Consider the following 13,769-nt stretch of genomic DNA (forward strand, 5'->3'; position numbering starts at 1 on the left):
TTACCAAAATTTCAGCACTATTATAAAACCAATTACAGCCAAATATTCTATAGCCATGATAATATTTATTTATTAGATAGTGTATCGCGTAGCGTTAGATTTCATCTACAAGTTTAACTACTAACTAAAGTCATAATATTGTTTTTTTACCCACAAAATTTAAATATTAGGCTCGTATAAAATCGCTATCTCAATTTGCATAGGCATCATAATAGGAAACGATAGTTCAAGGAGTAAAAATAGAACAGAAAACAGAAGATAAATGTTATATGTATGAAATATATCATTAAAAAGATTTACAATAAACTAATCAAAATATTCATAAACTAGCAACTCAAATAATGGCTCAAAACGCTTTCCTAGGCAGCCATTTCAAATTTCTGCCCTGCGCGGGTTGAACGAATCATAAAAATAAATCATTCTCTTCTCGGCGTCAGAGCTCCAAGCCTCCACAAATACCAGAGCAACAGGATCCTACAATAAGTAACCGCATTCCAACGCCAGTCCCTATCCTTCCAGTTGGAAGTGCCAGCCGGCAGTTCGGTCAATGAACTAGACAGCGATAGAAACGGGATATCTATCGCTGTCTTACTTCAACGCCATGCAGAGTCATTTTATAGTGATTTATATTGCAAGGGCAATAGAGTCCAAATTTATGGTATACCGGGACAGGATGCAGGTAAAATTTATAAGAAAAAGAACAGCTGATTTCCAACTATTGATTGTAACATCGTATCACATCTTAAAAGCAAACCAATATGGTCTTTATTTTGTTTAATATTTAAGTACAAATTGGTTTCTTTGCCTTATTTTGGTTTTGTTAAAAATGGGATAGGAGCGTGAGAAATTCGGGAAGAAACTTCTTCGGTTGTACTAGGAAGACATATGTATAAGGATGTACTGTTCCCACGCTTATCCTTGAATCTTATTCCCACGCTATTAAAATTTACAACGGATTATTCACAAGAAAAGAGGCTTTATGAGTTTTTCTAAACTCAACGAGATTAATTTGCAAATAAATATCTAAGAGAATCCAGAAATAAAAGTATTACAATATAAGTATGTACAAAAATATTAAAAAGGCATAAGTAATCGATTATTACATTTTTTTTATGTGTAATGCTTAGTAATGTTTTAAGTTTTTTGTATTTGAATTGCGTGTGTTGTATTGTATATGTTAATTTAATATTAAGTTTATTACAATTGTGAGTGTCATGTGTTTAACCCTAGCTAATAAATACCATTTCATTAGTTGAAGAGTAATTGTCTGTCGTGGTATGAACATGTAATGCGTAGGAATGAAGATAATATTTTAAGGATTAAAACAGATTAACAATACATAAGTGTACACTATATACATGCGAAAACTTTTTAATACTAATGCGATTAAATTTTACATTTAAATATTAAATCTATTATATACTTTAATATAATATTTTATCTATAATATATGTGTAATTATGAAAATATGTATAATATAATATATGTATATACCCTACAGTGAAAACTTCTATTAAAAACTTATCAAATCGCAGAGGGAGCCTAAGAATAAAATAAATATAAATATATACATATAAGAAAATGAAAAACTGTGAAACAAATAAAAGGGATAAAAAAATATTTTAAGGAAGGTGTTACATATGATTGTGGATGGTTATAAGGGCAGAGGAAGGCCGAAAAAGAGATGGATGGACTGTGTGAAGGATGATATGGTAACAGAGGAATAAGAAAGAAGCAGATGTTAACCATTTAATTTGATATAAAACGCCAAAATAAAGAATCATTATAAAATGCCCAAATAAAAAATTCTCTCTCACGCTGATGATATGATAATATAAGAAGCAATTACGTAGGTACGAAAGACATTGTGTGACGTGTATGCCTGCCTGCGCGTAGCCGTTCTTGTTATTGTTATTTCTTTATATTGTATATGTAGGTATATCACCCTTTGATGGGTTGACCGACTTATCATTGCGGATGAAAATCACTAAAAAATGATATTATTACCTATAGCATGTTTGTGGGTTTCGAAATAAAAAACAAATTAAGTTTTGTTAAATGCTGTTTTTTTATATCAACGTGGTAGTTGTTAATATTTTCTTCGAAATTCAAAAATAATCAGGACTCAATACTAGCCTGCAATAAACTAAAATGTTTTTAAAATAAAATCATACTGCGACGACACTGGCAGAATACGCAAATTGTCAACTGTATTTTTTTTTTAATTACCACTTTGTTTTGGATACTCGCCATTGCAATAGGAAATTTTAAGGAGAACCAAGATAAATAATACGTATAGATTGACGGTAGAGTAAGTAGCGTAGTTAGCCTGTAATCTTTCTTATCTGTGGTAAAGTAGTAAAAATGTTGCAGAGACAACTGAGCTGTAGACAACCGTTCGGAAAGTACTAGGGTAGCATAGAATGACAGAAGCGTGGCGTAACCGATCAATGCCCACCAATACGCATTACCCACACATGTATAAAAACTGATGTGTGTGCATCTTGTTCCCGGTTTTTTCACTTTCCTTTAGAGTGGATGCAATATTGTCTACTTCAACATGCTTTGTAACCGTCATATTGCGTAATTTTGGCGGTAAAAATATACTCTATTAAAAAAGGGTAACATATTTAAAAGAGTAAAGAATACTGAGATGATTATGGTACACACTTTGTTTTCCACTAATTCTAAAAATAACGAAGTTCTCATTTCGGCTGTTTTCTAGCGTGTCTTTAAACTGAAAGAATACCGATGATTCTTTTTGTAATTAAAACGGTATGTTTTAATATTACAGAAATTGTATTAGTAATTATGAAATAATTTTTGTAATATCGTAAGCACTCATTTGTTGTAGAAGAAATGACATCTTGTTCTAAAATAAGTTTCTACAAAATCGTGTTTTTGGCGATGGAAGATAACCTATATTTCTACCTATAGTTCTCGTGATACAATTTTCTGGCCAAATTTTATTACGATGTTTTGTCATGAAAACGTAAGAAAGAGACAGACAAACAAACTTTAAAACAATATAAGTTGAAATATGCAATTATTCTCTAAGCTATGTAATATAATCTGTGATAATAGGTTGAAACTGTTTTATTTTGTGTGTGTTTAATTTTGAGAACATAATAATTAGCTTTTTGAACAAAAAAATATGCAAAGTCAATATTTATTTAAAGTAGCCACATGCAAACAATACTTTTACGCAACTAAATGTATTAATTAACTTTATTTAATATATAGGTGTTACAAAGAAACCTTGTTTAAAAGGCCACAACTTATTATGTTAAAACGTGTCAATAAAATCAAAAAACTAAAAAAAAAAAATCTTTATTTAATTTGTTGACACTTTACAGATTTTTGATATTAATTATCCTTTTATTATTTAATTTACTGTAATTTTTATACAATTATTATTTTTGCATACCAGATTCTGGCGCATCACGTAAGTGTAAGTAAACTAATCTTTACTAAATTTATAAATATATTAATGATTTAATAAATTCAATTTATTTACTGGAAAATGTATAATTAATTCATTAAATTATTCTTAAGTACCCGCCCCTGATGTAATGATCCGCATACATCATATCCCCAGCTAGATCAAATAATATATCCCACTTATGACTGTAAACAGAAAAAGGCTAACGTGAGAATAACGCTTGCGAACTAAAAAAAATATTACAAGAATCTGTGAACAATAAATTAAAGTGCCAAAAAAAAATCCACGCAAAGTAAAGTTCATTTAAATTCTATTCCTTGTTTTATGTATGGTCACTAGGACAAAGTATCATGCAACAAAATTAATAGAACCAACTACAAACATTGTAATCTATTATATAAAGAAATGTAATTCAAACAGAATAACAAATGAACAACGGTAACAATTAATATTTGTTATTGTAATGAACCTGTCCTTATTACAATGTGGGTTGTGTTACAACATTACATTATAGCCGGGAAATAGATTACGTTTCATTGGGGCCAATAATATAGCATCACGAATCTACTGGTGCACTAATAGCCTAATTCGTTCGACAGGGCCGAAGTCAAGGCCTGCCTCAGAAGGCAAAAATGGAAATTACTAAATTTAATAAGTTTATTAAATTTAGTAATTTCCATTTTTGCCTTATTTTCTTATTGTAATATCATTTAATAAAATTATATTTATACAGAGGCGTTATCAACACCAGACAACACATACTTCCTTTTTAACTTCTGTACCCGTTCGAGTTGTTGCGTGCTAACCTGGTTTGATATTCTGTTATCTGGAGCTTTATATTGAACTCTGGCACTCATCCCTGATTCATTACCAGCAAGAATACAGACCATACTCTAACAGACTCCCCTTACTAATATCTATAAATATTATAGAATAAAGTAAACCTCGTCGCGTCGCTGTATATTTGCGATAACATTAAGAACGGGTGTTTATTTATCAATAAATAGATTCCTGAGGAAGGTTTAGGTGTGTAACTGGTTCAAATTTTGTATAAATTAATTTAAAAAATATAAAGATTTTATTAAAATTTCCTATTACGACTGATTAAAATAGATGGATTTCGACACAACTTGAGAGATGTGAGCTAAGTTGTACTATTCGTAATTGTAGCTGTTGAATCATCACTACATATGCAAAATTATATGTTTACTAATACGTTAGAATTTATAATTTTTACTAACATCGTCACATATATATTTGGGCCAGATATATTTGTAACTGTTATATTTTCCATCAAGTTATCGGCTTGTTTAGCATTCCCATTACATAAAAAGGAAATAAATAAAGAAGTATATTTAAAGAATCTCTCTCTTTCTCTAGGGGTGTAAGGAATACTTGTAAAAATCTTCACCCTTAGTTCCTCCCACGCGTTGTAAGGTGCTAATAAGGGCATTGAAGCAGCCCCTGATTGACACCGTTATGATATTTATTGCATCGTAAAAACTATCAGGCGCTAACTATGGTTCGAGGGCGACAATAATTGAGTAATATTGAATAACAAGTATTAAGGCTATGTTTTAGGGCCGATTTGGCTACTGTTAGGAAACTGGGTTATCCGCAATAAATGTTTTAGTATTCATAGCCGCCTTTATGTAGCCACTTTTATTGTTACAGTTAGCACTTATATTTATCTTACCCTTATCTATTTTGCCCGGGTGCTTGTAACTTTGTGAGTTCTGTCTATATTAGCATACGTATATGTAGACTTCTTTAAAGTCTTACCTGTATAGAAAGTCGTCTGCGTGGGTAACTCAGTCTCACTTATTTCGGTAGTCAGCTTGCTTTGTAAACTTTTTGGTTGCAAGGTGCAGATTGGGCAGTGAAAATACAGGATAAGAGGTATGACTTATTAGTGATGACAATACAGGGATATCATGGGCGTTATATGATAATATCCATAGAGCTGTTCGTGTATGTATATTAGGCGACCATTACCGCTTACATTAGATAGACCGTCAGCTTGTTTTCTATTCCAATTACATAAAAAACTATAAATAATAGTAGGTAGTAACATCTTGATATACAGAACCAAAGTAAAGGCAAATAGAAATTACGTATATTGTAATATTTTTATATATTATGTGTCGTATTGATTATTCATTTTATGTATATTGCGTAAACAATAGTAATAGAAAACTAAAGTGCCAACAAGGTTAAAAATTCTATACGAATAAATGCTTCTTCTGACTTTGACTTTGTCATCTCTGAAAAAACAAACACAAGAATATACCAGAAGGTGATATTTCATAAACACTGTAAAATTCCAAATCTAAATTTGTCATTTACGATGAGATAAAATGATTTGTTATTTGATCTCAGTCGACCTTACGGCAACGGCGAAATAATGGTCTCGTAGAAAAACGGATATCCCTGAGAACGTGTATAAATATTGTGGTCCAATGGCCATCAAATTAGGGCTGCCATTTTTTTAGGTAGTATTTTTGGTTTAAGTTACAAAAACACATTTACATTATTATTTTTTTATACTACGAAGGTGGCAAACAAGCATACGGTCCATGTGATGGTAAATGGTTACCGTAGCCTATGTATGCTTGAAACACCAGGATTTGAAAGTTATGACAAAAATAGCAAATAAATAGGAACACAAGCAAAAGGTACAGCCTTTTGCTAATGAAAATAGTCAAATAGTTACACATTTGTTTTATTTTTTTATTTTATTTTACATAAGTACCTATTTATTTTTATGACAAGTGACAAATGTGATAAATTTCGTATGTTCCAGCTTACATTACAAAAACGCAACTGAATTTGCAATAGTAATATTCTACTATCTGCTATTTCTATATTATATAGCACAATTTACTGAAATATAGTATGATCCTATACATTAAAGCACGGGTGGGAACCCTACCAGCAATCCCAAGGCGTTTCCGTAAACTAATCCATGGGATTTCATGGAGCAACGAGGACGACGTGATGAAAGATGAAATGTCAATTTCCGTGTCAGGACGATTATAATTTATCGTTTAATTGCTAATAAATAATAATCATAACCCTGGTCAATTAACACAGCACCATCTAGTCACAAAGTAAGCAGAGCTTGTGTTATGGGTACTAGACAACTGACATAAATACTTAGATACATATATATTTCTGTAAATACATACATAATATACATAGAAAACATTCAGACCAGTTCAATTATACTCATGAATACAAACGTTTGTATCGTGCGAGGAATCGAATCCGTGACCATCGGAAGAAAAGTGATGTCCTGTACCGCTAGACTATCGAGACCGTTGAACATATTTGTTTATACCATTATTATTGTTTGTAATATTATTGATACGAGTAAAGATTTTGTCTATCTATATATCTATTGCATAGAGACTAATATGGGATAATTGTATCCATTCGAACTCAAAGTTTTACTATTTATCAAAATAGTATTTAGTGCATTCGAAAAATGTTTGGTTTGGAATAATAATGCTGTAAAAAGCAAAAGACGAGCCTAAAACCTTATATGAAATTTACTCGTGTACGGTGCTGCCACGTGTTGTCAATTGAAGATATTTATGGGTACACTCTAGACACAGCAGGACTGCTTGCCCCAATCCAACCTCATTAACTGAAAGTACACGTGCTCCTATTTATTTTAGATAAATTGAATGGTAAACAAACTGTCAGTCCTCTAGATTGTAAGTGGTAACCTATGTAACATAAATATGTGTTGCCATTCCGTAGGATAAGATGTCATGCATATTATTCTGTAATTTCACTGCCTGAAAAACATCATGTAACGCAAGCAGCTTGACGGCTACGATCAGTAAGACTCGAGGTACCCATGCAGACGACTTTAAAAAGTTACCGAAATGTAGATATACATCAACACATCATCAACAACACGAGAATTCAAATATGAATAATATTCTTCCATAGATATTTATATAATCTATATGTAGGTATATTAATAATGTATAGACAGTGTTTTCACTCACCGTTCAATTTAACAGAAATTTTGTCTACCTACGCCTTAATTAAGAATGGGGCTAAATGAGAAAAAGGGGTTTTTAAAGACAGATTAGAGATTTCATAGCGCGTTCATAAAAACAAATTTTTCAGACTCTTACTGGTAGACTTATTCGTACGGAACCGTTGTCACCGTCTACCACTCAATCTCCTTGTTTGGTTACCACATACCATCATTTGGGCCCTCAGCTTACCATTTTACTTTCATAAAAGACGGTATTGCATTCTATGTAGGCACACAAAAAAGGAAATTTTTTGAACAAAGACAAGGAAATATATCCCTTTACGTTTACTCCGGGGACCAATTTCATCCTTTTCGAAGGACAATCGACTAATCTTCAACACTGCTTGATCTCTCGCGAACGTGACGCTGCTATCTCAGGCCCTTGAAGGTAACCTTGATCGCAAGGACGCCATCTACAGTACATCGAACTAATTCCATTGCTTCTTCCTTATCCCATTCATTTGGAGTTGGCGTAATGTTTTTCTTCTCCATTCATCCGTGTTTGCAGTCATATAGTTATTCACTCCCTTTTTTGCCATATTAATTTTCACACAGTCATTTGTATTTTTCCCTTCCTCGTTTATACAATTTTAAACTACAATATTTGTCAAAAGAGCAAGACGCAAGTTTCTTGCTCGTTCTTCTTGTGACGAGGTAGCTTTCCGAGCGGTAAATTAAATAATAAATACTATTAGTTCTTAAATTTCAGTTTGTTTAATTATTTTTCTCTTCTACAGTAAATCATTCTCTATACTGATATTGGAGATCTTTTTGACAACTAGGTTTATTACCTAACAAAGCCCTCAGTGGTCGTGAGTTCAAATCTAGCCAACATTATTTTGTGTCAATTTTTACATATAGCTCTCTAGTGTTGCAAACACCTATAACAAACCAAATAAATCCCAGAATTTTGTCACATGGCACGAATAAAAAAAAGACTTACTCTTAATATTTGAGTTATTTCTTTAAATTTAGTTATATCTCATTAAACCAAAATTATAGTTTTAATTGTAAAAAATGTAACTAGAGTGTTTCTGTTCTCTATAGGCCGTCCCCTATAGATAAAAAAACTGCAGTATTACTAATGTCAAGTATATATTTCTCTTAAGACAAACATAAAAATGTACAACTAAACAGAATTATATAGCACATTGTAGCGTTCCGTGTAGCGTTGTACGAGTAGCTGTCAACCTGAAATGTAATCCATTTGTTAATTTAATTATAATTATCTTGTCAATTGTTAAGAGTGTTTATATAATGAATTCTAATAGGTATATATATATATATATATAAAAACTATGTCTATACCTAAAATAGAAATGTAACCGATTGCTATCTGTGTATGGTCGATAAATGAGAAAAAAAATATTGGGCGATGTTGAATGACTTAACGTATTTTAATGCGGTTTTTTTGGTGTTTGTTTTATTCCAAACGGTTTACAAACAAATGTTCAGAAAATAAAAGCGATTCTAATATTTTCTACTTTTGGTACTATTAGAGCATGTTTCGAGTTGTGTCTCTCTCTGAATATATTAAAAATATATATATATGTTATACTTAATTGTTATCAGAAGCAGTCGAAGAAATAGGTCATCTATCGATGCGTGTTGAATGCAACACTTGACAGTTTGTCAACGGTGTGTTTATACATCAGGTCACATGTTGAGCGGAGTGCGTTTATTCTTTTCGGCCATACTAATGAGTGGTAAACGATGGAGGCCCCGAGGTCGACCTTCTATGAAATTTTGGTCTCGATCGATCGAGCCGTTTCGGAGGAGTATCGTTATAACAAATCCTGATCTCTAAGATCGCTTCGCATTTCGCTCAATGGGAATATTTGAATTCAATGTGGCCAGGAGGCTATCCGCTATTTTTTGGTTTGATATCGGCGTTTTATTTAGCGGAGAGAGTCAGAAAAAGTAATGTCAAATTAGACACAAATATTTATTTGGTGTTGGCCAGATTTTAACTTAAGCTTAAGTTTGTGTAGAGTTCCAGGAGACTACGATGCTTGTCTTCCTGTATGAAACATTGGATCCAATGTTAGACCAAGTTTGATGTCTGTTTGCCCAACATAGAAGCCAACGACGCGTTTAGCCGACCGTGTAATTAAGTTTTAACATAAACAACATAGAAAATAAACATTAAACCATTTAACAATCACAATGAGCCTGGATAATTAACATTTGTCTACACAATCACGTGTACATAATTAACGGTGGTTTACCTATCAAATGCAAGTACCTAATTAGAATATAGTGTTTATTGATTAAATTGTTCCATTTTATTAGACTCAAAGTTCATATTAAAACAAAATGTAGAAATGTTAGCAACCCTTTTCGACATTAGGGAAATAGTCATCTAAAAATTTATTAATGAAGAGATGCGTATAAGGGAATTATTAGTAATCAGTACTGGTGAACCTGTTCGCTCTACTTCAGGTTGACCTCCACCCGTCCCCGATGGCAACCATCATGGTGAATTTGTAACGATAGGGTAAGTAGTCTTATCGTCCTCCACTGCTGCTACGCCAGCGTATACGATTAACGCAGCCGAGTGCACCATTCCATTACCATCTAATAAAAACTTTTGTCAAAAATAATTCTCTTCATTTACGTTACTTTTTAATTAATATTCTTATTGAAAACATTAGTGGGTCGATTTATTTACCATTATCAAATTTATTTATAGCAATTTAATAAAGAAATATTTGATATTTAACTTGTTTGTTTGTTTCTAATACATACAATCAAAATAAAAATTTGTCCGATTTTAAAAGGTCTTTCGCATACATTTTGTATAGGCTACCTACAATATTAGTCTTAACGGAGATAAAATGCGCCACGGGATGTATCTAGTCATTAATAAAATCTAATTTGACTGCGGAATAACCAAATAGCTTCTAGGAACTCCATTATGCAAATGCGGCTGTTGACACCTGACTTGGACCCTTAAAGGTGTCACAGTAAAGAGGGCGCACTCTAAATCCCTGAATTGTGAGTAGTGTTGTGCGTAATAGTTCACGGGTCATGTCCCGGCTCTTCATTTAACCCACGGGTCTACTACGAAGTAGTTCTAACTCGAGACAGAGAGTTGCGAGAATTTTGCGTCTCGGAGCGCTCAGTTTAATAATAATAATATTCCTATTGTGCATAAAAAAATACCAAAAAGAACTCAATTTAAAAATATACTAACAGAAGGCCTTGAAAACCTTATTGCTCAAAGCAATGTCTTACAGACAACCTGAAACCAGTTTAGTTCGTAAATCTACTGCGAACTGTTTATTAGGTTTTAACTCGAGTCATAAAAAGTCGTATTATTGTTGGTAGACTCTTAATTTATCTCATTCATGTCTACAGTGAGCTACCGCGTTTCCTTCAGCTCGAGTAAGAGATAAGCAGTAAGCTGCTTAACTTCTGCGCCCATATTTATTATTGTTAGGCTTCAAATATCTCGATTTTTAAATGATTAGGCGTCTATGTTTCCTAGACCGCAAATACGATACTCTTTTTTTAGAGCACGATCTCTAGAGAGAAATCCTATGAAAAAGTTCTTTAGTGATCCTCCAAACTAGTTCCTTTGCGAACTACACAAGACTAATTGCGAGTTCAACGCCGTCTGTCTGACGTACAAACATTATGACTGTCATTTGTAAAGATTTAAAGTATCATCCCGGTTATCATAATTTAGACTCATTCGTTATCCCAGTTTCTAGTTGACAGGGCACATGAGGATCTGTTTAGATTTAAAGTTCAAAGGTTCGAATACTGACTGTCGCTCTTATATATTTTTAGATTAAATAATATACAAAATTTACTACGTACATTCATGAAAATAGCATTTATGCCTAGATTAATTTTCATACCTATTTATGAAATGGTCATAATCATGTTTTATTTTCTTTTGTTATCTGTACGTATGTTGTATAGTAAATATTAAATAAAATATATAGTAAATAAGAATATTACTATAATGCTGAATAAATGTCTTTGTTATTATTATTACTAATCTGTATGTAATAGGAATGGTACGAAAGCAGACGGCCCTAAAGGTGGTAAATGGCAACCTTCGCTTATATACATGACCAGAACTAAGGACATTACGTCATGTATATGTACTTACCCTATAATAGATTTGATTACCTTTGGTGGTCTGGCGGTTTAGGACACCGCTTTACTTCCAATGGACTGCGGGTTCGATTCCTCGTACGATACAAACAATGGTATTCATGAGTATGATTGTATCAAATCTATGCTATTACAGTTTCTAATTATACATCAATAGCTTGCTTTGTAGAAAGTTACATAGTGGTACCACCAAGCTGATGACGTAGTTTTGCCCCACGTAACGAATTAATAAAATTTACAACACTAGGTTATACTAACACCAAACATATTCCTGTCATTTTTTTTTAATTCTTGTACGCTAATACAAATGTGTTATATATGTTTGTATGATAGATGGTATGGCGTATCCGAGTACGCTAACGGTCGTCGGGGGATGATAGGCAGGAGGACATCATGTCCTTACTACCATGAAGACATAGTCCAACTTAGCAATTTTGGAAGAAATTTACGATCAAGATAAATTCACGAGGATCTGACATGGTACGCTGCTAGCAAAGGGTCATCAATCCACATTACTAACAATCCCCTCCCCCTCAACTTATTAGTCGCTTCAATAAGTACAAAGTTGATGTGAAATCGGATCCAAACGTGGTTAATGAGTTTTTTAATCGAAACACGCTTGTGGAAAACGATTCCCGGTATTACTTGAGTATTTAGATTTATTTTGATGATATTTAAAGCGTTCAGGAGGTCTCTGACCTATGAATACTATGAAATAGGTATGTTCTGCGATATTAGAAATAAAGGGATTGCTTTCATCCGCGCGTAGTTTTTAAGTTTTTATTTACTTACGACATATGGCTGAACTACAATAAGTTATATGAGTTGGAAGTTAAAAGACGAAGTCGGTGAGGCGAAGTGACTCTAAAATATTTTAAAAGATGTTGGCCTGTCTAGAACTGCGGTAAGATAATAGAACGTGTATCAAAAGATGCATTAGCAGGCTCCTACCTAAATGCGCTGGGCAGGGAGAGAAACACGAGCGGTGAAGGCGAGTGTTGATGTACATACCTACCCGAAAACTTCTAAGTGTTTCCCTAACTCTCTCTCTCTTTCAAACGATTGAAACGGCTCCCGCACACTTTATGAAATCATGATGTTAAAAAAACTGTTTATCTGTTTGTGTTAAGGTTTGCCTGAACACAATAACAGCTGGAGGGGGGAAAGGGGACTGTTGTAGTAATGTGGACTTATGATCTTATTGCTAGCAATGTACCATATCAGGTTGACCTTCACGCGGTTCCCCCTGAAAACCATTGTGATAAATTCTTGGAATCGTCAGCACAAGCGGGTGTACTATTCCATTGTCATACATAAAAAAATAACAGCTGGAGGAATTATTACGAAATTGTCACAGAGTATGTTGTAAATATTGCAACATATTCTGTGACAAGTTCATCATCATCATCATAAGGAGAATAATTAATTTATTATGAGTATGATTGTATCGGTCTGGATATATTATATGTATATTGTTTTTTAAAACAAAAATCTAAGTATTTATATCAGTTGTCTAGTACCCATAACACAAGCTCTGCTTACCGTGGGACTAGATGGCGTTGTATTAATTGTCTAGGGATATTTATTTATTTATTACTCCAGCGCAGACCGTTAGAGAAGGCGAGTGAACCATTCCATTATCATTAAAAAATATTATCGCCTTTAACCCTTAAAAGCATGATGATGTATATATACATCAGTATTTTCTCTTCTTTTTACGAACTCTTCGTAAAAAGTTGCATGAGGTATGTGGAGAACTCTTTGTTATAACGGTGTATGTGTGAAGTTATAGCAATCTTAATAACAACCTTAATGTGTAATATCAAAAAGAGTTTTGAATGAAACCTCTAAATATATTTGATAAAGTATATAATAATCTTACAAGTATCAAAATATATTATACAACTATATGATAACGATATTAAAAAAGTTACATGATTCTACTTACTTATTACAATAATTACATATTGTTTATAACAATCTCAGTAAACAATAAAATTTGCACAAAACTACAAATAAATATTATATGTGACATTTTTTCAAAAACTTAGAACACTGGATCACAATTTCATTTATTTAGTAGTTTTTGCAATTGAGTGTATGGCAATATTTATGATAATATAGGCTAATAACTACAATCTGTGC

The sequence above is a fragment of the Achroia grisella genome, unplaced genomic scaffold (genome assembly GCF_030625045.1).
Source record: "Achroia grisella isolate CSIRO2021 unplaced genomic scaffold, CSIRO_AGI_Agris_v1 utg319, whole genome shotgun sequence".
In the NCBI taxonomy this organism is placed as follows: domain Eukaryota; kingdom Metazoa; phylum Arthropoda; class Insecta; order Lepidoptera; family Pyralidae; genus Achroia; species Achroia grisella.